Source organism: Panthera tigris, chromosome B1, assembly GCF_018350195.1.
Source record: "Panthera tigris isolate Pti1 chromosome B1, P.tigris_Pti1_mat1.1, whole genome shotgun sequence".
NCBI lineage: Eukaryota > Metazoa > Chordata > Mammalia > Carnivora > Felidae > Panthera > Panthera tigris.
In genome coordinates this window covers 161453794-161481226 of record NC_056663.1, presented here as the reverse complement: position 1 = coordinate 161481226, position 27433 = coordinate 161453794, and positions in this window count along the sequence as shown.

Sequence of the window (27433 nt, the reverse complement as noted above, 5' to 3'; positions counted from 1 at the left end):
TCCTTCTCCTGAAGTAATTAACTGGGGGAGCATTACAAAAGAAAGCCAGACACGGGCATCGATACCCATCAGAAAACACAGTGAAGGGCAATGACATAAATAAACCCACGCATATATGGTCAACTAATTTATGACAAAGGAGCCAAGAATAAACACCGGGGAAAGGACAGTCTCTTCAATGAATGGTGTTAGAAAACTGGACAGCCACATACAAAAGCATAAAACTGGGCCCCGATCTTACACCATACACAAAAATCAACTCAAAATTGATTAAAGAATTGAGGGCTGCCTGGGTGGCTCAGTCGGTTAAGTGTCTGACTTTTGATTTCAACTTAGGTCACAATCTCACGGTCTGTGGATTCAAGCCCCATGTCAGGCTCCATGCTGGTGGTGCAGACCCTGCTTGGGATACTCTTTCTCCTCTCTCTCTGCCCCTCCCCCATTCATTCTCACACACACACACACACACACACTCACTCTCTCTTTCTCTCTCTCTCTCACAAATTAATAAGCTGAAAAAATAAAGCCATATAGTTTTTAAAAATGAATTAAAGAATTGAATGTAACACTTAAAAACATGAAACTTCTAAAAGAATACACAGGGGGTAAGATCCTTGACACTGGTCTTAGCAATGACATTTTTTGAATTTGACACCAAAAGCAAAGGCAACAAAAGCAAAAATAAATAAACAAGTGGGACAATATCAAACTAAAAATCCTTTGCACAGCAAAGGACACCGTTAACAAATGAAAAGGCAACCTACCCAATGGGAAAAAATACTTGCAAATTTTTCATCTGATAATGAATTAATACACCAAATATATATCGAACTTATACAACTCAATAGCAAAAACAACAATAGACCACATAAAACATTGGCAGAGGAACTGAACAGACATTTTCCAAAGAAGACACACAGATGGCCAACAGGCACCCGATAAAGTGCTCAACATTATGAATCATCAGGGAAATTAAAATCAAACCCACAATGAGATGTTACTTCACACCCGTCAGAATGGCTGTCATCAAAGAGACAAGAGACAATAAGTTCTGGTACTTTGTTGGTGGCAATGTACAATGGCAGAGCCATTACTTGGTAGACAACAGTGTAGAGGTTCCTCAAAGTGTTTAAAGTAGAATTAGCAGATGACCCAGTAATTCCAGTTCCGCGTATACACCCAAGGGAAATGAAAACAGGATATCAAAGAGGTATCTACACTCCCACATTCATTGCAGCTATTATGCACAATGGCCAGGATATGGACACAACGGTGCCCGTCAATGGATGAGTGGATAAAGATGTGGTACACGTATGCATAGAATATTATTCAGCTATGAGAAAGAAGAAAATTCTGCCATTTGCGGAAACGTGGATGGCCCTTGACAGCCTTATGCTAAATAAGCCAGACCCAGAAAGACAAATAGTGCGCTGCATATTATACATCTATGCGGATTCTAAAAGGAAAAATCAAACTCACAGAAACAGGGCAAGAAAGCAGATGGGAGGGGCTGTAGGTGGGAGAAATGGGAAGAGACTCGTAAAAGGGACAAACTTTCAGCTGTAAGCTGAATCAGGTGTGAGGGGAGGCTCTAGGGTAACACATAGTTTATCTAGCTAACAACACTGTATGGCACGATTGAAATGTGCGAGGAGAGTAGAACTTGAACGTCCTCACACGCATACAAAAAGGTCAATGTGAGGTGATGGATGCGTTCGTTAACTAGACGGAGGAATGCTTTCAGAACATATTAGCAAATCATCGTGATGCACACTTAAATATCTTCGAATTTTATCTGTCATTTATTCCTCAATAAAGCTGGAAAAAAAAAAAAAGTGTGTCGGTGGGGAGGGAGGCACCGGAGTGGCTCAGTCGGTTAAGCGTCCGACTTCGGCTCAGGTCATAATCTGACAGTCCGTGAGTTCGAGCCCCGCGTCGGGCTCTGGGCTGATGGCTCAGAGCCTGGAGCCTGCTTCCGATTCTGTGTCTCCCTCTCTCTCTGCCCCTCCCCCGTTCATGCTCTGTCTCTGTCTCAAAAATAAATAAACGGTAAAAAAAAAAAATTAAAAAAAAACCTGATTCTTAAAGATTAAATGGTGTTTTTGCCTAAAAACCAGCTCTGTCACAGAAATTATTCTTGCTCTCCACAAAGTTATGAAAAATAAATGGGAGAAATCTCTTATTAAGATTTTTAAAGCAAAAAAATAGCTTTCAGGGTAACATCCAGATTGCTTGTCATTTCCTGTCTCCGTGCTCATCAAATATGGGAACATTTAACCACACAGGAAGAAGTTGGTGGGTTTGGAAAGTTGCTGAATTCTCTTATTTGAATCGATCCACATTAAACACAAGCTGTTTCTTTATTAGCAAGTCAAAGATAAACATAACTTATGCTGAGTGGAATATTAAAGAGAAGTCTCTCTTTGCCCAGCGATCCTGGAACAAATGAATAATTCCAACAGAAACCTGAGGAGAGAAGGGGTTCCTGAGATCTGGTGGGGCCACACCACCCGCAGAGCAAATCCCTGGTGCCCACAAAACCCAGCCTCGAGAGGGTCACTGACTCCTGAGGTCTGTGCACTGCTGGGGATGCGTGAGATGATTTGGGGAGGTAGAAAGACCAACAATTTAATTTCAACAGTAATGTATTGAAATTAACGTACGTCAGAAAAAAATACATCCTATACAATTAAACCATGATTTCATCAATCCTACTACCTAGGAAATAGGTATTTAATACTACTACTTAGAAAGTAAATATTTAAATGACAAGAAAGAATATTTAAATTAAAAATATTAAGTACAATTGATCCTCATGATTCATGAAGTCTGAGTTTATGAACTTGCCTACTTGCTCAACTGTAGCTGTGACCCCAAAGTCAATACTCACAGGGCTTTCCCGGTCATTTGCAGATACGCAGAGTGACAAAAAATTGGGGTTGCCCAAGACACGTTCCCAGCGGAGGCTGAACGAGGGGGGACGGCTCCGCCATCTTTCGACTCCCATACTTAAAACAGGTGTCCTTTTTCGTGCTCTATTTAGTGCCACCTTTTTTGCATTTCTGTGATTCCTTTCAAACGGCCCCCCAGGCAGAGTGCTGATGCGTTGTCTAGGGCTCTCGAGTGCGAGAAGGCTGCAAGGAGCCTCACGGAGAAAACACGCGCCTTAGATAAGCTTGTTCACGTCTGAATTATCGTGCTGTTGGCCAAGGTTAAGGCATCCGCAGCATGTATTTTTTTTTTTTAAGGTGTCTTCAAAAAGAAACAGTCACGTATTGATCTGTGGGTGACAATGTTGCAGAACCTCACCTGGTAGGAGCCACGTTTCAGTATTTGCTAATTCAGTGCTAATGGGCTGTGAACAGCGGGAAGAAGTGGTTGTGTAGACACAGGCCACACCACCGTGCTGGGCAGATAGCCTGCAGCTGGCAGCTCCCTCAGGATCCGCCTCAGCTGCCAGGAGCCAGCCGCTGCCCAAGGTCACGCTCTTTCCCCACCAGCCCAAGTTTGGTGGGGGTATAGAGGCTCCCACCTTCCTGGACCCTCTAACAGGCAACACCTGCCCCAGCTCCCCGCCACCCCCCGCCCCGGCTCCCCGTGCATTGCACGAGGCCTCTCCCCCTGCCGGACCCTGTTTCTGCCCCACCCCGGCGTTCACAGGCTTTGATTCCTAACATCTCCCAGCCCAACCTTCATCATCAGCTGTAGGTCCCGAGGAGCCCAACCTGCGCTTCCAGTTCACAAATCCAAGCCGAGAAACGCTCTGCTGGGATCATGCCTTCTTCCTCTCCTGCCCTCCAGGACACCAGCCTACTTGCTCTTCCCTTCCCGGTTCCCGACTCTTGGGCCGTATCCAGACTCAGACCGGCCCAAGTCCACTGTTTACAGCCATGAAGTCGGGGTCCTGCTGGAAGGCATGAGTGGGGACGGAGCTCCAGCCCCCAAACCAAGGGTCCTGGGGAGGGCGGCTTTGTTTGGGAGAAGGGGAACCTGTTCCTAACAGGCTCCCAGGGGGCGTGGGGCTGACAGTGGCCAAGGCTGTCCCCCACCCCCTTACCCCCAGGTCCTAGACCTGCCTCACCCCCCTCCCCTTCTCTGAAGTGAAGCAGCATCGTGCCTCAGCATCTGCCATTCTTTGGATTTCTTACCTGACCCCAACCTCTAATCCCGTCCTCCTCCTCCAAGGAGATCTGATGAGCTGAATTCAAAAACACTTCCATTTCTAAGCCCCCTGAAAGCTTCTCCCTTTCAGATGCAGTGTGCATGCGAGAAAGCACGTAGGACAGCTCACCGTTTTGTGGCCTCCCAGCCTCTCTAAGCCATATATGCGTGTTCAGTAGGCTGCGATACGGTGTAATATCGCACCGGATGTACTTCCAAATACCTGAGAGAAATTTACGAGAACAAGAGCCAGTGTTCACTGGGACTCACTACACGTCCAACACTCTGCTGTGGGCTTTGTGTGTTTTTATCTCCTTGAATCCTTCTAACGGCCCTAAGAGGTTGGCATTGATATTCCCATTTAACAAGGCTTGGAGAGGTTACATAATTTGCCTTGCACCTGGGAATTGGCAGCCCAGCGTTTCAGACCTGCTTTCGTGTGAGTTCAGATCTTCTTAGAGAAGCTCTCTCAGGTGCAACGTCAGAGAAGATTCGGCTCATCTGAGGCAAAGCCTCCTGCTGACAGAGACAGCAGACAGACCGCCCCTCCCCCTGCCATGAGGGGAGAATGATGCTCTCTTCTTACCTTGAAAGACTTTAACTCAAGCCTCAAATCGAACCAGGATGAAGATCTGAGCATTTGAGCTTGGCTGACTTCATTTTAACCGTGTGCCTCATAATTCATCATCGTCCAAAGATCATTTCCTCTGCACCTGCATCCAGAATGTATCCAGGGCCAAGTATTTTAAGGAAGAATTACTTAGCCCCTCTGTTTTGCTTCTTCTCAACCCGTACGGCCACTTCCAAACTGGATCCCAGTTTGTGGATAGCAAGACCTCTCAGAGTGAAGAGGGTGGAAACAAGGAGAAAAGAGGCTGGTAACTCCTGGCCTTTTGGCGTCTCGAAATTTCCAGGTAGGAGGTGAAACAGATAGTCGAAATGAGGTTGAAGACTGAACGGTGGATTTCAGCTATAATTTCTGTCACTTCTTCTGGGGGGAAGAACATGAAAATCGACAGCCTTCGACAGATTTCTGTTTGGATATTTTGGCACTCCTCGGATAGTCTTCAGAAATAAGTGAATCTCATCCCCAGATTCTTAGGGTTATGAACCTTGCTATGGAGACATAGTGACGAGCAAGATGACTCTTCTTTTAAGTTTCTTCCAGATTCATCAAGGAGACTGGTTTCTTGGGGCACCTGGGTGGCTCCATCAGTTAAGCGTCCGACTTCGGATCAGGTCATGATCTCATGGTCCGTGAGTTCGAGCCCCTCATCTGGCTCTGGGCTGACAGCTCAAAGCCTGGAGCCTGCTTGGGATTCTGTGTCTCCCTCTCTCTCTGCCCCTCCCCCACTTGTGCTCTGTCCCTCTCTGTCTCTCAAAACTGAATAAACGTTAAAAAAAAAAAAAAAGACCAGTTTCTTTTGGTGAATAATCTATTAGCCCACCAATTAAAGACCCAAGGAGGCGTGTTATGGCATGCCAAGCTTCAACCAGACACCCCAAACTATTTGCCCATCTGGAAGTTGGGCTGGGAGCTCTGGGGTTACTCTCCTCAAAGGCCCTGGGACCCCTGGGACCCCTGGGGCCCCTACCTGTCCAGCCACCACTCACTGATACTAAGCTCACTGATGGGCTATGCTGCATTTCACAGACCCATTTCACCCAAGACCAGCCCCTAGGGAAGTGCCTTACTGCTCAAGCATTTTTTTTTTTTTTTTTTTGCCGTGTACTTTTTCCTGTTTATGAGACTGGAAAGGCCAGCAAAATCAGAACTCATCCATAAGGATTCTGGCAGTGGAGCCTGGAGGTTTAAGATAACCAGCTTTCTAGTCAAATTGCTCTGGATCATAATCCTACTCTATTGCTCATTAGCTGTCTGAACTTGGACAAGTTGCTTGGCTTCTCTAAAGCCCCCATTCTTCATCTGCAAAGTGGATATAATTGCATATGTGAGGGTGAAGTGAAATTATGAATGGAAAGCACTTCAACATAGAAACACACTGGGTATTAGAAGAGAAATTCAAATTATCCTCAAGAATTCTCATCTAGAATCTTAAAAGTATTAAGTGAAAGAAGCCAGACACAAAAGGCCACGTGTTGCATGATGCCATTTACAAGCAATGTCAAGAACAGGCAAATGTGTAGAGACAGAAAGTAAATTAGTGATTGCCCAGGGCTGAAGGGTTGGAGGAGTGGGGGTGGGTTCGGTGGGTACAGGGTTTCTTTCGGGGTAATAAAAATGTTCTGGAAATAGATAATAGTGACGGTTGTGGAAATTTGTGAATATACTAACACTTGCTGAGTTGTACACTTTAAAGGGATGAATTTTAAGTATGTAAATTATATGTCAAGGGTAGTTAAACTTTTTATAAAGAACTATATTATGAGCTAAAACCATGGATTTTGAAGCTAATTTGTTTCATGAACTCTCCCTCCCTCTCCAGCACTGGAAGTAAAATGGACTGTCATCTCACCGGAAGGCTGTGCTCCTTCTAGATAAGTCATTTGTTCTATGATGACTGCACAATAAATGTCGACCCACTGCAATTTTGGCATTTGTGAGGATCGGTAACACACAGTTCTCTTGGCGTTCTGTGAGACACTGCTGAGCAGCCTGGATTTGTGGGCACGAAGAGCCAACCTACCACCTTAGATTGGGAGATTCTCTGTAGCTCAGTTCATCTGGGAGATATTCCAGGTGGCAAATAAGATTTTTTTCCATCCATCTGGGATGGAAAAACAGAGGCAGGAAACAGAAATGAAAGTCTATTGGATTAACTGTAACTATTTTGATGTGTTATGGTCACTGGTTCTAACTGTAAATGTGTGTGTGTGTGTGTGTGTGTGTGTGTGTTGGGCAGTGGGGTAGGGGAGGACTTTGCCCAAAAGGAAAGAGGGAAGGAGTTTTGGATGAGTCAGTGCCTATTGCAAAACTGGAGTGGATTAATTCTGGAATTTCATTGAGTACATTCAATGCTTCCAAAGTATAATTTAAAAAATACACAGTGTTTTCAGATTCACGTCTCAGACAGGGCTGTCAGCGCTGCTTAGGGACAATTTCTTTTGGCATAAGTAAGGTTACAAGGTTTCGATAAAAATTATTTCTTTACTGTTTGGAAAGTCTGAATAGATTTGTGGTCTTTCATTTTGCTTTAAAACGTGATTAAATATGCTTTAAAAATCAAAGACTTCTGTCTGGTTTTTGAATTTCTTCCAGATTTATAGCTGGTTAATATTATATATGTCATGCTGGGTTTTTTGTTTTTTTTTTTGGTTCAATAATGTCAACTGAGATTCTTTCAAAGAAAAAAAAAAAGATTTGCAAAAGAGAAGGAATCATTTTTTATACCACATTAAGACATTAAGGAATTTACCAAAATCTATCAGGGACATTTAATTTTTTTTTGAAGATTTATTTATTTTTGAGACAGAGAGAGCGCAAGCAGGGGAGGGGCAGAGAGGGGGATAGACAGAAGATCCAAAGCAGGCGCTGTGCTGTTAGCAGTGGGCTCGATAAGGGGCTCGAACTCACGAGCTGTGAGATCATGACCTGAGCCAAAGTTCACACTCAACCGACTGAGCCACCCAGGTGCCCCAGGGACATTTAATTTTTAAAATCTTTTCCTAAAACTTCTAGATGGAGTATATAGCCAGCGGGAGAAGCAGAGAGAGAGAGAGAGAGATCTCAGGGCAGGAAGAGAATCAAAGTGAAGATAAACTTAAATAGGTTCTTCATGCCAGTTCTGGACTGGCATAGATGCTCCTTTATTACTTTTGTTTTTTACTGAGAATATACTGTCTATTGCGATTTTACTGAAACACACTCTGGGCTTTGTAGTAACAATTTAAAAGACCTTTAGGGTCTCTTAGCTCCAGCTGCTGTAACAAAACACCATAAACTTAAACAACACTCTAAGAGTGGTTTAAACAACAGAAATGTATTTCTCACAGTTCTGGATGCTGGGAAATCCAAGTTCAAGGTGCTGGCAGGTAGGTTCCTCATGAAAGCCCTCTTCCTGGTTGGCAGACGGCCATGTTCTCATTGTCTCCCCACCTAATGGAGAGAGGAAAAACACTCAGGTTTCCTCCTTTTCTTATAAGGGCACTAATGCCATCATGGGAGCTCTCCCTTGTAACTTCATCAGAACCTAATTACCTCCCAAAAGGCCCACGTCCAAACAACATCACATTGGCGTTTAAGGCTTCAACGCATGAATTTGGGGGGAACACGATAGCATGGAGAAGGAAAAATACTCCCACATGCATGACCTGAATATTCAACAGGCAGCAAATGACAACAGCTATCACCTATCGGCCAGGTACTATGTCTGGGTGCTCTCCTGGGGATTTTACTTATTCTCCACAAAACCCAGTGAGGTCTTTATGATCAGGCCCTTTTATAAATGAAGTAACTGAGGGTCTGGAGGTTACAAAATGGATCCACAGTCAAGCCATATGGGCATCGTCTGTCCAAAATTTGAGCCAAATCTGTTTGGTTCAGGTTTTTGATTGCCAAAAAGACCTGACATATGAACTTGCAATCTTAAAAGTAGGTTAACACTGTGTTTCCGGAATCTGCAACTACCTGGTTTCCATTTTTTTGAGCGATGGTCTCCCTTTCACAGCTCCGTAAAGCTCCTTCTTCTTCTTTTTTTATGTTTGTTTATTTATTTTGAGAGAGAGAGCACAAGTGGGGAAGGGACAGAGAGAGAGAGAGAGAGGAAGAGAGAATCCCAGCAGGCTCCACGCTGTCAGCACAGTGCCCAGTAGGAGGCTCGGGCTCAGGAACTGTGAGATCATGAGCTAAAATCAAGAGTCAGATGCTTAACCCACTGAGCCACCCAGGTGTCCTGAAACAGCTCCTTCTATTGCCTGCCACTCATGAGTGATGTGGTTGCCCGAGCCAGAAACCTGGAAGTTAAGTAAGGTGCTTCCCTCTCCTCAGCCAGCACATCAATAAATTGAGTTCAGGAGTTCTACGCCTTCTATCTGCTTGCAATCTACCTTCTTTAGCTGACGCTACATCTGTTACTGTGGTTCAGAAATCACCATTTCGTTGGAAATACTTACAACAGCCTCCTAACTGCCATCCCTGACTCAAGTCTTCTCACCTCTAATCCATGCTTCCCGAGAATGTTTTCACTCCCCAGAGTAATTTTTCAAAAATTGTGAATCCAATCTTGTTCAGCTACTATTAAAAACACTCACTCTCTTTTCATTGCTTCAGGAAGAAGTTCACATTTCTTAGTGTTCCTTAGAATGACCTCACTTTTTTGCTTTATCTTTCCAGCTTCATTTAGTATATAATAACCTCCTAGATTAGGATTATATTTGGTTGCAAGTGACAGAAAACTAAAACTAACAGTGGTATATACTATAAAAAGCTGATTGTTTCCTCCCTTTCCATGTGACAGGTATGTTTTTCCAATTATCCAAAAACCCAAGTTCTTTCTTTCTTTTTTTAAGTTTTTTTTATGTTTATTTATTTTTGAGAGAGAGAGAGAGAGACAGAGTGTGAGTGGGGAAGGGCAGAGAGAGAGGGAGACACGGAATCCAAGCAGGCTCCAGGCTCTGAGCTGTCAGCACAGAGCCTGACACGTGGCTTGAACTCATGAACCACAAGATCATGACCTGAGCTGAAGTGGGATGCTTAACCAACTGAGCCACCCAGGCACCCCAACCCAAGTTCTTTCTATATCACTGTTCCACTTTCTTGATCATGTAGCTTCCACATTACTGGCCAATATGGCTAATTGCGGTCCAGCTCTCAGATCCACATTTTAGCCCACGAGGAGGAAGAAAGACCAAAGACGGCCTTGCCCTTGCCTTGATCATCCCTTCCAAGAAGTTCCACTTGGGAACTTCCATTTAGGTCTCACATAACTTTGTCACATGGCCACATTTGCTGCAAAAGAAATCGGGAAATGTAGTTATTGTTTTCGGTAGTCATTTATACAGGCAAAAAAAAAAAGACTCTGATTTTTTTTTTTAATTTTTTTTTTAACGTTTTATTTATTTTTGAGACAGAGAGAGACAGAGCATGAACGGGGGAGGGGCAGAGACAAAGGGAGACACAGAATCGGAAGCAGGCTCCAGGCTCTGAGCTGTCAGCACAGAGCCCGACGCGGGGCTCGAACTCACGGACCGCGAGATCGTGACCTGAGCTGAAGTCAGACGCTTAACCGACTGAGCCACCCAGGCGCCCCGACTCTGATATTTTTAGTCTCATGTATTTGCAGTGGTCTTTGTAGAAAGTGTCCTTTCTGCCCTTGGTGTGCCCCTCACCCACACATGAGTGACTGACTAGCACTCAAGTTCCAGGCTTTGGTGGTTTGTTTTTTTTTTTCAATCAACCATCCTAGTTAGCTTAAATGTAGAAACACAGCCGTAAATGTCTGTGCATGTGGACATGGTTATAATTATGCACAGGAAGCATGCATTGCAACCCAACTGCTGATACAGAGGCCTCGTAGAAGAGGTGATATTTGAACTGAGAGCAGAATGAGGAGAAGGAGCTAGTCAAGCAAAAATCAGAGGGACGGGTCTTCTAGGCAGAAACTGCAGCTAGGACAAAGGCCTTGCGTTGAGGCAAGAAGGGCCTTGGCATCCTCAAGAAGAGGACGCCCTGTGGCTGGAGGGCGACACGTAGAGAGTGAGTGGGAAGAGCTGTCAGGGCAGCAATGGTAGGAACAGACCACATGCCGGATGAAGGTGGAACAGCATGGAGGTCACAAGTGTGGGCTCTGGAGCAGACCACTTGGACGGCCCATCGTTCTACCACTTACTAGCTGGGAGATTTGGAGAAGCTACTCAATCCTTCTGTGCCTTAGCTCTCCCGTCTTTAAAATGGTTATAGAACAGAATCTTTACAGAGTGGCTGTCAGCGTCCAATGAGCTAACATTGTGGAAGGCACTCAGAACAGTGCCTGAAGCACTGTGGACTCTTGTCTTTCCAGTATCTGCCACCCAAACCCGGGCTCCTGCTACTCTCTCGCTCTCTAATTCAGTGAGTTGTTTTCTCAGTTAAAATTAGGTTTGACTAATTCTATACATTATACAGACCTGGTATCTGTACCAGGTTTAACATAGGAAACTTATTTTGCTTTCAAGTAGAAATCCTGAGGTAGACAAGTCCAGGCTGAGATATCAGAGACCCTACCCCTTCCATCTGTCTTCTCCATCATCTTTGACTCTGGCTTCAGATAGTTCCTTGGGCTTCAGATGTCATCATGTCCATACCCCAGAAAGATAAAAGGTGGAAGGAAGAAAGGGCAAAAAAGGCATACTCCTTGTTAGAAACTATTCCTGAAGCCCTATCCAATAGCCTGCTGTCATTTCATTGGCCAGAATTGTCCATATGGCCACATCGAGCTGGAAGAGAGCTTTGTGAATGTTTTTTTTTTCCAGCTTGGTACATTGCTTGGGGTTCAGCGACTATGAAAGAATCCTACTGGGAGAGGCCCATCTTCTTTCTCATTGCCCAGACTCTAATCCAGACCCTCATTCTTTATCTCTTAGGCCACTTCTCATTGGCTCTCTGCCTAAAAGTTCCAATTTTCAATCCATTTTACACATGAGCAGTCTTTATGGGCTTCCATTTGCTTGAAACAGAGCCCACATACTAGTAATTCCCAAGCCGAATCCAGCCTACAGTCACATTCTGATTGACCTTTACGGTACTTGCAAAACTTAATGAAATACTTACCAAGGAATTGAACTACTTACCAAAATTTACCAAACCAAAAGTTTCTCTAAAATCCTGAGTTTCTTTCTTTTGGTAGCAGAGGTTCTGAATAGCAGTAATTTGCCGTGGTTGAGTAATCACTCACTGCTTTGGATAGAGTCTGGGATTTCCAGTTTCCCCAATCCCAGTTCTTCCTCTTGCCTGTTCCCAGACCACACTCAGACCGCGTCCCTAATTTACATTTTCTGACTATCCCCTGGAAGCATCTGGGTTTATGGATCTTGACCAAAAGAGTGAAAGCTAAAACTTGTCTTTTGTTCAAGACCCTTCCATAATCTGGCCCTACCTCACGCTTTCAGCAATTCTCTTCATGTGCTCTGTGCTCCAAACACTCCCCACATGGCACCTCCGACTATAAGCTCCATGAAGGCAGAGACCATGTCTGTTTTGCTCACCAGTGTATTCCCAGCACTCATAATGGTGCCTAGCTCGTAAGGAATGCCCAATCATTAATTGTTCAGTTAATCAATACTTGTCTTTTGTCATCTCCCTGTTTATGCTCATGGTCCCACTCCCTAAAATGGCCTTCTCTCATATCCACATGATAGGGGCTTGACCATCCTTCAGAGTCAAAAGAAGCCTCCTTTGTATCTATAAAGAACTTATCGAACTCAACACTCAAAAAACAAATAATCCAGTGAAGAAATGGGCAAAAGACATGAATAGACACTTCTCCAAAGAAGACCTCCAGATGGCTAACCAACACATGAAAAAATGCTCCACATCACTCATCATCAGGGAAATACAAATCAAAAGCACAATGAGATATCACCTTACACCTGTCAGAATGGCTAAAATTAACAACTCAGGCAACAACAGATGTTGGCGAGGATGTGGAAAAAGAGGATCTCTTTTGCACTGCTGGTGGGAATGCAAACTGGTGCAGCCACTCTGGGAAACAGTATGGAGGTTCCTCAAAAAATTAAAAATAGAACTACCCTATGACTCGGCAATTGCACTACTAGGTATTTATCCAATGGATACAAGTATGCTGTTTCGAAGGGACACATGCACCCCCAGGTTTATAGCAGCACTATCAACAATAGCCAAAGTATGGAAAGAGCCCAAACGTCCATCAATGGATGAATGGATAAAGAAGACGTGTTATATATATATACAATGGAATATTACTCGGCAATCAAAAAGAATGGAATCTTGCCATTTGCAACTATGTGGATGGAACTAGAAGGTGTTATGCTAAGTGAAATTAGTCAGAGAAAGACAAAAATCATGACTTCACTCATAGGAGGACTTTAAGAGACAAAACAGATGAATGTAAGGGAAGGGAAACAAAAATCATATAAAAACAGGGAGGGGGACAAAACATGAGAGACTCTTAAATATGGAGAACAAACAGAGGGTTACTGGAGGAGTTGTGGGAGGGGGGATGGGCTAAATGGGTAAGGGGAATTAAGGATTCTACTCAAATCATTGTTGCACTGTATGCTAACTAATTTGGATGTTAAATAAACAAAGAAACAAGCATTAAAAAAAAGAAAATAATAAAAATATTTTACATAGCAGCACCATTAAAAAAAAAAAAAAAGGAAGCCTCCTTCGTGAGCCTCCCCTGACACACTTGTTGGAAGTAACTTCTCTGAACTCCTACAAGATCCTAGTGCTTTTAGGAATCATGGAGCTCCCAGGACATATACCAAAGCACCCAAGGCTTCCACACTCTGGAAGGAAACCAGGTTGGAGAAGACTCAATGGGCCTGGGAAGTTATATGCCAAATTTGTCTGGTGACTAGATTTGGAATGAAGAGAAAAAGAAGATAGGGGGCTACTGAAGCAGTCGAAGCAAGACATAATGGTAACTTGGGCTTGGGGGTTGGCAGAAAGGATGAAAGAAGTGAAGGGATCTGAGAGATTATCAGCACATTAGAATATCAGGATTTGACGGTCTAATGGAAAAGATAGTAAAGTCAAAGGAAAGAGTGGGTTTCAAAGGTGACTGATTGCTGGCTCATGTAAGAAATGAATAAAGCTATCATTCCCTGAAAAATAAAATACTTAGAGAGAACCAGCCCATAGGGTCTAGTTTGGGCCTTGCTGATTTTGAAGATCTTTGAGACATTCACTATAAGATGTCAAGTAAGGAGTTAGGTATATGGGTTTAGAGGTCAGAAAAGCATTCTGGGCTAAGGATATAAATTTGGAAATTATCAGAATTACCAGTTGTTGAAAACTCAGGATGTGGTTATGGCTGCTAATGGCCAAATGAGGTGGTATAGAGGAAGAGAATAGGGTTCATGGCCAAGTCTTGGGAAGCCAACACATTACACCCAGGAAGAAGAAATTGAGCCTACAAAGGAGATAGAGGGGGGTTGTCCAAAGACCTAGGAGCAAATCAGATAAGGATTGCATTGGAAAGCCAAGGAACAAGATGGAAGGAGTGATACGTTAGTGAAAGGAGAAGAAAGAAGAGAACTGAGAAACGCTCATTAATGTAGCATTGTGTATGCCATGGGTCACTTCTGAAGGAGCCATTTGGAAGAGTGCTGGCCTGGTGGGAGGAAGCCTGCTGAAGAGCGTTGGTTGGGAGATGAGGCAAGGGAGACAGTGAGCACAGCTCTAGCCCCCTGGGCCGATGCTGGATTATGCGACATGGGCGTCAAGGACATCCTTGGGATATGACTAAAAATATCTAATGGATCTAGCAATATGGAGGCCATGGGTGTCCGTAGAGAAAGGCAGCCATTGTGGGGGAGTATTAGGGTTGGGAGGGAGCGTTGAGGATTGGAAGAGAAGGAAATGGAGACTGAAAATGATGTGGCCTCATAATAAAACTGGCTTCACCCTCCTTTGTCTCTCTGTCTCTACCTGCCTAAGTGCTTAACAAGAACCTCATTTACCCCTCTGCTTCCCCAGCAGATGGAACCACAGATGGTAGGGCGGAAGAGGAGATACAAAGTATGGAAAAGTGTCTCAGCCCTTTCTTGTAGCCCAAAGATAGCTAGTGCGTTGGATTCTTTTGATAGACACCATACATACTATATTGGGTTTCCTCACTTATAGGTGTGCTTCAATGATTTTAATATCAAACCCAAGATCCACTGCTGATTGAGAGTTAAAAAGAAAAAAAATCTCCTCTCCAGTCGGGGATATCCCTGTGTGGTTTCTAAGAAGGTTGAGGAGTTTCAGAAGCGAAGGTGCTGTCAATCATAAAGAGAAAACAAATCCCTGTGCAATCCAGGAGGGACCAAGAGCATAGCACGCGGCTGGGCTTCCGGATTCTGCCCATCGGAAGTGAGAAAGAGACAGCTCCTGAACCTTCCCATGCACTCGTGATGTTAGAGGACAGGGTATTCAGGTTACACAGATGGTGGTGAGATGCAAAAAAAGTAAATGTTGACAACTGGATTTCTTTCACATCAAAGACATTTAACCTAATCTCTAATGATTAAGTACCTAACCCTACTTTCAAAACTCCATTGAATTTTAGGCAACTGGATCTTTATAGCAAAAGATGAAAAAGAAAGGAAATATTTCATTGATCATCGGGGCTTTAGAGAGGCCGTACAATTGAATTTCATCATTTCTCTGGACGAGTAACTGTCCAGTAGCAATATAAGGTGAACCACAGATGTAAATTTAAATTTTATTGTAGCCATGTCATAAAATTGAAAAGAAACAGGTGAGATTTTTTTTAAGAATCTATTTTGTTTATCCTAATCTATGTAAAATATTATCATTTAAATATGCATTCAATATACACATGAATTCATGGAATATTTTACGTTCTTTATTTTTATAATTTTTTTAATGTTTATTCATTTTTGAGAGAGAGAGAGAGAGAGCACAAGTGGGAAGGGGCAAAGAGAGAGGGAGACACAGAATCCAAAGCAGACTCCAGGCTCTGAGCTGTCAGCACAGAGCCCAATGCGGGGCTCGAGCTCATGAGACATGAGATTATGACATGAGCTAAAGGCGGACACTTAACCGACTGAGCCACCCCGGTGCCCAAACGTTCTTTAGTTCGTACTAAGTCTTTGAAACCTGGTACATATTTAACACAGCACATCCCAATTTCTGGCTAGCCACATTTCAAGTGCTCAGTAGCCACGTGTGACTAGTGGTTCCTTCTTGGACAACCCTACTTTAAACAATCATCAAAGAATCACGTACAAAATAATCCATCTAATTAAAATATGGGGAACTCCTATTTACTGAGCACCTATTACGTGACAGCCATCGGGCTGACAATTTTACATATGTCGTGTCATTTACTTCTCACTATAATTCTGCCACATAGATATCATTCTCCTCTTTTTATGGAGAGGGAAACTAAGGCTCGGAGCCATTAGATAGAATGCGTTCCACTAAGTGTCAGGATCAGGTTTTAAACTCAATCCTGTGCTTGTCTTAAGATACGACAATTAGCCATAGAAATAGTCAATTACAATCATCATGTCTTGGATATATATCGCGATGTTCACTCAAGACACATGTTCACAGTAAGAACAGCTATCAGGCCACAAAATAATAACTTAGGAGAGCAACAAGAAAGGAAAGGGATACCCCATCAAATCGCAATTCTTATTAAACAATAGACGTTCACTTATATGAGTGCAAATTTTATCGAGCACCTTCCTTGTTTTTGTTTTAAGATTTTATTTGGGGGTGCCTGGGTGGCTCAGTCGGTTGAGCGTCCGACTTCGGCTCAGGTCATGATTTCACGGTTTGTGAGTTCAAGCCCCCCTGTCGGGCTCTGTGCTGACAGCTCAGAGCCTGGAGCCTGCTTCAGATTTTGTGTCTCCCTCTCTTTCTACCTCTCCCCCACTCATGCCCTGTCTCTCTCTCTGTCAAAAATAAACATTAAAAAAATTAAAAAAAAAGATTTTATGTGTGTGTGTGTGAGTTTTTAAGTGTATTTATTTATTTTTGAGAGAGAGTGTGTGTGTGTGAGGGAAGGGCAGAGAGAGAGGGAGAGAATGCCAAGCAGGCTCCCCACTGTCAGCACAGAGCCCAACATGGGGCTTGATATCACGAACTGTGAGATCACGACCTGAGCAGAAATCATGAGTCGACGCTTAACCAACTGAGCCATCCAGGCACCCCCTTAAGATTTTATTTTTAAGTAATCGCTACACCCAATGTGGGGCTCGAACTTACAACCCCGAGTTCAAGAGTCACCAACTGAGACCGTCAGGCACCCTAAGCACCTTTCTTGTGTGACAAGCACTATGGAGAAGAAAAGTACACAAAATTACCTGACCCAACTCACCTCTGCGTGCTCTGCCCTCTTCACTTTCTCTCACAGGAAATTTCCTATTTCCTTACATGCCTTTTTCTGACTCACACTTGTGCATCTCCTGTTTCCTCTGGTGGAAGACTCTCCCTTCTTTAATCTGAGCCATTAACTCCTTCTTACCCCTCAAGACCTGGCTCTAACATCACTTCCTACAGGAAGCCCTCTCCGACACTACAGACAGAGTAGATCATTTTGCCCTTCGTGGGTTCACAGCATCTTTCTGTCGGAGCACTTACTACACATTTGTTTCTGAGTCATGTCCCAGAAGTTCCTGGAAGCAAGGAGAATGATGGATTCAGCCCTTGTTGGGTACGTGTCTCACTCAGCTATCCGCTAGGGTCTCCCAGTCCCTACACTCTATGTCAGATTGAATCAAGTCCCAGCTCTATAGATGAGGGAAACCTAAAGCACTTTCTCAGGATTCTCCAACTGGGGGAGAAGTTCTTACAGTCTCATGATTCATTCTGTTTGTACGTCCTGACTTTGTCCAAACTTGCTCTGTTCTATGGTAGCTATTTCTTCAATTCTTCTCTGGTGTCAGCCCCCATACAACATACAGCTTCTCCCTTACTCTCTCCCCACCCCAAAAGCAACCATGTAAACCATATAAACAGAGCATTTTACTAAAGACCAAATGATCACAGAGAGGGGTGAAGTGGCCAATACGACAGAACGAAACACGTAAAATCATGTATTAGGTCTTTCTACATCCCTGCTGTGCACACCCCCCCCACCAGGCATATTACATTCCCACTCCCCCAAAACTTCCCAGCTCCTCTCTCCAGTCTTTTCTCTGCCACCCGCTGTGCTTCCCCCTCCATCTTTTTTAGGAGCCCAAACACAAAATTCCTCTCATGTTCTCATGCAGAATGGTGCATCCTTTCCTTTCTGCTTGGGCTCCTTCAAATACCTATGTACTGGCCATTCTGCAACCCACACACTAAGCAAGGTATTTTTTCCCAAGCAAAGGCAGTTTCCCTGTTGAGAAAAATCTCAGACACCAGTTAAGGGAATAATAACTTCTGCCTAGAGAAAGTGCTGGCAAACTTTTTCTGTAAAGGTCTACATGGCAAATAATCTTGACTTCGTAGGCTGTAGGATCTCTGCCACAATTACTCAGTTCTGCCACTGTAGCACAAAAGCAGCCACTATATAAATGAATGAGTTTAGCTATGTTCCAATAAAACTATTTATAAGAACTGGGAAGGCGGCAGGATTGGTCCCCAGGCCACAGTTTGCCCATGGGCAGGATTTGACTCCTAGATGATAGTTCCTGACCCCTCGTCTGCAGAATGAATGAACAACCTCTAGCCTTCTAGAACTTCCAATTTAGTCTGGGAAACAGGACAGGAACATGAATAGATTCCTAATACTTTTAAGAGATAGTAAACGAGGAGCACCTGGGTGGCTCAGTCGGTTAAGGATCCAACTTTGGCTCAGGTCATGATCTCACCATTGGTGAGTTCGGGCCCCGCATCAGGCTCTGCGCTGAAAGCTCAGAGCCTGGAACCTGCTTCGGATTCTGTCTCCCTCTCTCTCTGCTCCTTCCCCGCTCATGCTCTGGGTCTCTGCCTCTCTCTCTCTCCCTCTCAAAAAATAAACATAAAAAAAAAAAAGAAAAAAAAGAGAGACAGTAACTGATAAATTCCAGATGCATGATTTAGGTCATCCAAGTTGGCATTTTAATGGAATTTCTCAATGCAGTATTACACAAAGCACTGCTGATTTTGGGGTAGTGTTTGGAGAGGAAGAGCTCCTTTCAGGGAGGCTCATTTGCTATGAGAACAGTGGTCATCGGACACAGGTATCAACAATCTACAGCCCACAGGCCAAATTCAGCCCATCTACCACCTGTTTTTGTTGAAAGAAAGAAAGAAAGAAAGAAAGAAAGAAAGAAAGAAAGAAAGAAAGAAAGAAAGAAAGAAAGAAAGAAAGAAAGAAAGAGAAAGAAAAGAAAAGAAAAGAAAAGAAAAGAAAAGAAAAGAAAAGAAAAGAAAAGAAAAGAAAAGAAAAAAGCTTAGGGTTACCTGGGTGGCTCAGCAGCTTGGGTCTGACTGTTGATTTGGGCTCAGGTCATGATCTTGCAGTTGATGGGATCAAGCCCTGTGTCAAGCTCTGCGTTAATGGTATGGGATTCTCTCTCTCTCTCCTTCTGCCCCACCCCTGCTCGCTTGCTTTCTCTCTCAAAATAAATACATGAAACTTAAAAAAAAAAAAAAAAAAGTGTAATGGATAACCACGCCTGTTCATTTACGTTTTGTCTCTGGCTGCTTTCCCCCGGCATTCAAAGTTGTTTTGACAGGCTGTAGCCCACAAAGCCGAAAATATTTACTATCTGGCCCTTTACAGAAAAAGTTTGCTTTTTCTGATCTAGGACATTTGCAATGTGGGGTTGTAAAAGAGCATGGATTTTGGAGCCAAATAGTCTTAGATCCAAGCAGCAGACCTGTCACTGCCTAAGTGTGGCATCGGACTATTATTTCACCTCTGAGGCTAGTTTCCTCACCTAGAAAATGGGGTTGATGTGTATTTCCCCGAGCTGCTGTGGCTTTCCAGCAAGACTGCACGTAAAACAATACAGTGGTCAACACACACAAAAGTACTGTTTTCCTTTTTCCTCTCTTTCCCTACACAGAACTGACTGTAAAATAATATCGCATTCACTTGGTTTGAAGTAATTCCCGAACAAAAGTGATCGCGCTTTGGATATTGTGTAGGCAGGCAGATAATCACACACAAAGAGGTCAGAGAGATTTTACAGTGAGCTCTGAGTGCCTTGTGAAATGTGCATGTTGTTTTGTTTGTATGTGGCATAAAGCCAAGGCAAAGTGGCTTTTTAAAAAGGAATATTTATTGGTCCACATAACTAAAAATTGCTGGGTTGGATCTTTGTCCATGGTGGGTCCAGATACTAAAACACGTCATCGGGAATCTGTTCTGTCTGTCCTCCTCCTGGTAACGCAATTTCAGTCTCAGGCTGAATCTCCCTGGACAATGGAAAATGCCCACATCGAGCAGCTACAGATTTATGGCTTAGCACAGGAGTCCACAACTACAGCCCCAGGGCCAACTCCTGCCAGAGGCTTGTTTTTGTACAGCTTGGGAGCTCAGGAAAGTCTTTACATTTTTAAAGATTGCCAAAAACGCAAAGAAGGCTATGCGACGGAGACATATGGCCGACAAAACCAAAAATAATTATTATCTGGTTTCACCACAGAAAGGACTATTCTTGTCCGTTGTTTCCAGTGAAAGACCCAAGACTGCCTTCCTAGGACCATCTTGTTTTCCTGCGCTGCCTTGTGGAAAGTTTTCTCATTTCTATCTGTGTCTGATGTCAGAGAGAGCTGGCTCAAGGGCTCCACTGCTCTTCTCTTGAGCCCTTGAGTTTGTAACTTTGCTCATTTCTCAAAATTTTATTTAACACAGTCTGCTGGTCATTCTGATGGTTTCTTTTTCTCTCATTACTTCCTTCTTACCTTTAATCGCTTGTAAGTTTCTTATTTTATAGTCTGTATATGATATCTGAGTTTCAGAAAGATTTATATGTTCTATTCATATGCCTGCTGGCATTTGTTCATGTGTTTGGGGTTTTTGAAATGTTGGACTATGAATTCATCTTGTCGCATTTGATCCTCAGGAATCCTGGGGCTCCAGGATTGGGGGTGTCTCTCCAGTGAAGCTTTACCTCGGCTTTTGCCAGGAAATTTGGGAGCATGTAAGAACTATTTCTATGCTAATATAACATCCAGAAGTCCTCAATACTCTATAGCAAGGGCACCTTTGAATCCCAAAGCTAGTGAGGGCAGGTTTGAGTGTTCAAATCCACCCCAACCCTGCCAAAGCTCACTCCAAGAAACGCAAGCTCGCCTATCATTTCCTTTGGTCTTTTGGGGGTCTTTTTTTCTCTTACCCTTTTACTAAGGGTAGCAGCTTTATGTGGGATATCAATTTTTCCTTCTGTCCCAGAGTAACCATTAAATCCCAAGCTCGCTGGTTTCTGAGATCATCAAATATCCCCAGGCAGCCCCAGCTTTAGCGTGCAGATTGTACTCTGGTTTTTAGCTTCCATTTCATTTTTGGTTCCTGGGATTTCCTTTTCTTTCTTTTGAGCCCAGTTGGACATTTAAAGGGACGCTGGTTCTATTTTATACTGCATTTCCAGGTGTTTCATAGCGGGAGGGTTTTATGTAATGCAATCCACCACATTGCCAGAAATGGAAATCCCATTAGGCCTGTGAACCTGTGTGAGACTATGCCAGCGTCATAAGCCACCTGCAGATATCTTTCTGTGCCAGCCACTTTTCTCACCTCGAATAGCACCCGGTGAGGTGCTCATGAGAGGTTCACTGGAGGTAATCACTTGAGTGAATTACCAGAGAGAACAGCAGAGCCTGTTGACAGTGTGTGTGTGTGTGTGTGTGTGTGTGTGTGTGTAAGTTACATTCAAGTTAGTTAACACAGAGTGTAGTCTTGGCTTCAGGAGTAGAACCCAGTGATTCATCTCTTACATATGACACCCAGTGCTCATCCCAACAAGTGCCCTCCTTAATGCTCATCGCCCATTTAACCCATCCCCCCACCCACCTCCCCTCCACAACCGTCCGCTTGTTTCCTGTATTTAAGAGTCTCTTATGGTTTGCCTCCCTCTCTGTTTTTATCTTATTTTTCCTTCCCTTCCCCTATGTTCATCTGTTGTGCTTCTCAAATCCCACATGAGTGAAACATATCTGTCTTTCTCTGCCTGACTTGTTTCACTTATCATACTACACTCTAGTTCCATCCACGTTGTTGCAAATGGCAAGATTTCATTCTTTTTGATTGCCAAGTAATATTCCATTGTGTATATATGGGTGTGTGTGTGTGCGTGTGCGTGTGTGTGTGTGTGTGTGTGTGTGTGTGTGTGACATCTTCTTTATCCATTCATCAGTCAATGGACATTTGGCGTCTTTCCATAACTTGGCTATTGTTGGTACGCTTCGAATAAGCATCTTTGTATCCTTTGGATAAATACTTAGTAGTGCAATTGCTGGGTCATAGGTTAGAATTTTTTATTTTTTTGAGGAACCTTGATACTGTTTTCCAGAGTGGCTGCACCAGTTTTCATGCCCACCAACAGTGCAAAAAGGTTCCCTTTTCTCTGCATCCTTGCCAACATCTGTTGTTTCCTGAGTTGTTACTTTTAGTCATTTGGACAGGTGTGAGGTGTTATCTCACTGTGGTTTTGACCTGTATTTCCCTGATGATGAGTGATGTTGAGCATCTTTTCATGTGTCTGTTAGCCATCTGGATGTCTTCTTTGGAAAAGTGTCTATTCATGTCTTCTGCCCATTTCTTCACTGGATTATTTGTTTTTTGGGTGTTGAGTTTGGTTAGCTCTTCATAGATTTTGGATAACATGACAGGGATGTCCACTCTCACCACTGTTGTTCAACATAGCACTGGAAGTCCTCGACCCAGCAATCACACAACAAAAAGAAATAAAAGGCATCCAAATCAGCAAGAAGTCAAACGTTTCACTCTTCACAGATATCAATATGTTTTATGCATCAGCACTCCCTATACTCATGTGTAAAGCAGCAGCATTGTGTAGGGTTTAAGAGGACAAACTCTAGAATCAGACTGTCTAGATGTAAATCTGAGTTCTCCTTCTAAGATGAGTAGCCTTGGGCAAGTCGTTTAACCTCTCTCCACCTTCATTTCCCAGCATGTGAAGGACAAATAAGATAGAACCCACCTCGGGGGTTGCTAAGATCATTCAGTGACATGTTGTGTGCCAAGGGCCTGGCACGGGTTATGCTCTCCAACAAGGTGAGCCTTCGTTAGGTTAAGGGAGAGGCCTGCACTGGGGAAGAGATCTATCTTCTCTGAGCTCTCACACACAAGATCAGTGATGGAGGGACAAGAGCTCATGGAAGAGACCTGCCCCTTCCCAGATGTGAAAAAGGGAGAAGCATAAAAAAAAAAGCCTGAGGTCATCACCTTTGTCACTGAAGACAATTTGACCCAATACTCAGGAAAAATACTTAAGATTGTAAGAAATGCTCTTTGAAAGTGTGGAATTGGACGAGGATGACCTAGTTTGTGTACGTTGATCTAAAAACGAAACTCCAGGGGAACCTGCATGGCTCAGTCGGTTGAGCGTCTGACTCTTGATTTCAGCGGAGGTTGTGATCCCAGTGTCATGGGATCGAGCCCCACATGGGGCTCTGTGCTGAGTGTAGAGCCTGCTTAAGATTCTCTCTCTCTCCCTCTGCCTCTTTCCCCCACTCTTTCTCTCTTTCTCAAAATAAATAAGCAATAAAAATAAAACTCCACCAAAGGGTCTCAAGCGCTTTTCCAATCCCAGAGACGTCACCCTTCATTGTGGGGGCTGTGGGAAGAATGAACAAAGTGTGTCTGCCTTCAGCGCAGGCGGGGGTGGGGCTGGAGAGAGTCAGGGGTCTCCTGACCTTTGCCACTTTGGGTCGCTACACCACCCCTGTGCCCGCATCTGCTTCTTATCTAACCCCTTAAGCCATCAGGATGGAAGTACCACGCGAATTCCTTAGGAACATTTACTCTCGAGAGGAGAACAAAAGACCGTCAGAGACTCCTAAGCTTTTTTAAGAGAAATCGGAGCTGACGAAAATACAAACAAGTGTATAAAATATAAATGCGTTTCTGCAGTAGGCTAGAATCAGCATCGTTGGACAGGTTTTTCTTGAAGTATTTTGAAAGCATTTGGCTACAAGAACAGTTATTCATCCCAACCACGTTTCAAATGGGTCGTTTGCCAGTTCCACGCAGAAGTGTGTTGATGAGGAAGTGGTCCTCCAGTTGTTTCCTCCTGAGAAGCGGTCTGAACACTGAGAAAGGTGTTTCTCACTCAACGAGTGCTTATTCAGCAGCCTGAGAGGCAGAGAGAGGCAATAAATGGCGAGATATCAGCAACACTCCTTTTAATTTTTTTTAAGATTGTGGGAGCAACTATCTATGAACTTGGAACAACATTTTGTCGAATTCAGTTAAATCCAGATTAAAAAAAAAAAACAAACTTGCTACAAAGTTAACCCGTCAGTTTCACAGCGAAAATCACTTTTGCTGCCGGGTTTTGGGGTACAAATAGAAAATAATTCACACCAGTCTTTGTGATCCGTGTTGTTCCTATATAAGCGCGTACATTTTTTCATTATTCTTTTTTGTTTTCAGTCTGCCAGTGTCTCTCCATTGTGACAATTTCAAGTGCCGTCCATTATGCCACCTGCTAAGCCGAGGTAGAATCTATAGGTTGAAGTTCAGGAAAGCACACTTCGCCTTCAGAGATCGACATACTTACAATTTCTGAGAGCTGTCCATCCCCTGAACAGCAGGCTTTGCCAAGAAATGAGTCTTCTCACAGAGGGCCACGGAAGCCATCACTGGGGATGTCGTTGGAGGGTTTCTGAATTGGGTGTGGGATTAAAACACAAGATCCTAGGTCTATTCCAACCTTATGATGTCATGATTTCAGGGTGCCTGGGTGGCTCAGTCGGTTGAGCGTCTGGCTCTTGGTTTGGGTTCAGGTCATGATCTCACGGTTCATGAATTCGAGTCCTGCATCGGGCTCTGTGCTGACAGTGCAGAGCCTGGTTGGGATTCTCTCTCTCCCTCTCTCTCTCCACCCCTACCCTGCTTTCCCAAACTCTCTCTCTCTCAAAAGAAATAAACTTAAAAAAAAAAAATTCCATGATTTCACCTTTTAAAAATATCATTTGCATAGTACTTCAAGGTTTTTAATGAACCTCACATGATCTCATTGATTTTTTTAAAATGAAGATCACTTTTTCCTGACTTTATAGAGAGCATAAATATATATAAATATATATATAAATAATATATAATATATAAATAATATATATATAATATAAAATATAAGCAGAAATAATAAAAACCAGGCAAAAAAGAAAGTCAGCAGTAGCAAGCAAACAAGGAAATGTGTACAGCCTAATGTCACATACTTCAAAAAGTGAAGGACAAGCAAGAAAGAGGAGATTTTCGAGCAGTGTAACTTCCAACTCTGTGCTCACCCTGGATCCTTGAATTATTAAAAATCTTAAGAATTTTCATCATAAGCTCTGAATCTAAGAAGCAAACTAGCAGAACATATTGTTTCCCCTGAGTGTTTTGAGGTATAGAACAGGTTAATAAGAACATGAACTCAACATACGGGGACCCAGAGAGAAAATGATGCAATGAGATAATGATCTAGGGGGAAAAAAATGGAGATTTCAGTTCTATGGAAACAAAGCAAAAACCAAAACAACATTACCATGGCGCTAATAAGTATATAAAAATAACAACAAGAACAAAAAGCCAAATAGACACAGCTCAAAGCACAATTACAGACACAGGAAAAAAAAAAAAAAAAAAAACCCTTGAGATAAACATAGTGAATGCATGTGAAAGGCATAGGCAATTTGAGCCTTTTTGTTCCTAAAGTAGAGAACCCACAAATAGGACAGACTAAATATACAAAGACATGAAACAAGCAAATTGCTCTGACAAATGAAAAAATGAATCTGCAGATTGAAAGAGCACGCCAAGACCCAGGAAGACAGATACTGAATGGTCAACACTGAGACATAGCCTTTTTCACTTGCTGAACTTCAAGGGCTTGAGAAAAAGAAAAGTCTCGTGGCATACTGACATAAAAAGTAAGGGAAGTCAATCAGATTGGCCTCTATCTGGTTAATCTATATTCCATGCCAGAATATAATGAAGCATCAGCTAGAATTGCCAAGAAAAGTGTGACTCAGGACAATTCCACCCATCCAAGAAAAGTTCCAGAATGAAGGCCAGAGACAAATATCCTGACACATGAAGGAACTCAGAATATGTACCCATGGGTCTTCTTTGAAAAACATATTCATGGTCATGAAGCCCAGGCAATTTAGAGATGAGTCAAAGTGTTTGGGGAAGGACAGGCTGGGGTGAAAAGGAGTCATCATGAACATGCAATTCTTTTGAACGTAGAACCAATGATAGTAAGCGATTATAGGAGTAGTATTTCCACAACAGAATATTGTAAAAATAGTAATAGAGCCAACACGGGGAGGTGAGCGGCAACGAGATGGGAGGAAGCACATGTCTCAGGATTGACTCATCTTTCATATCCGTGAGTCATTCAATACTGCCTGAAATTGAAACCTGCAGCTAAAAAATGACTCCAACCTCTTAACATTTTTCATTGCTTTTCTTAACCTTCTTTCCCCAGGTGGGACTGTTAAGGAAATAATATCTCTTGTGGTAAAGATGCATTTAACTAAAGGTCAGCAATTCCTTGAGATTTACTTTAGCTTTATTTTTCTCGTGCGAAATTCGAGTGATATTAAATCTATTATGGCATTTTAAAACGGCGTGTATGATACCTATTTTTGTAAAAAATATTTCTACCTATGTCTGCTTCCCTTTCAATCTCTCTTTAGCCTACATTCCCCTTTCTACTCCTCTTCCTTCCACACAGTGCCTGGATTTTCATTCAGACATCCATTTCCCTGCAGGGCAACCTGTGTTCTCCAGGGGACTCGGAACCCAGCTCCAGCTCCAGCTCTGGGATGGGTGGTTGGTCCCCGGATAATCCCATTTCTCCTTATCCCACAGAACTTGGGGCAAAGGCAACCAGGCACAGAATCTGGCATGGGCTTGTCACCCACCTAAGGCCAACGGAACTTGGCTTCCTAACTTTTTTTATAATTATTATTATTTTAATGTTTATTTATTTTTGAGAGACGGATCATGAGCGGGGAAGGGGCAGAGAGAGAGGGAGACACAGAATATGAACAGGCTCCAGGCTCTGAGCTGTCAGCACAGAGCCCGACGCGGGGCTCGAACTCACGGACCGCAAGATCATGACCTGAGCCGAAGTCGGACGTTCAACCGACTGAGCCACCCAGGCTTCCCGAGGCTTCCTAGCTTTAAAAGAACACTCACCACAGAACACTCTCTCCCTCTGGACTTGGTGGTGGTAAGGTGCGAAGCCTGGTGCTGCTACAGCCATTTTTATCACAAGTAAAGCCATCCTGAGATTTATGTCCCCACCCACAGAGGGTAGAGTCGCAGGGAAATGAAACAATGTCAGGCCACCTTGTCTCTGGATGTCAATTATGGAAATCCATACATTTTCATATGTGCTAAAGCCAGTTAGAATCAGGTATATATATATATACATATATATGTATATATATATATGTATATATATATATATATATACACACACACACATATATATGTATATATACATGTATATATATGTA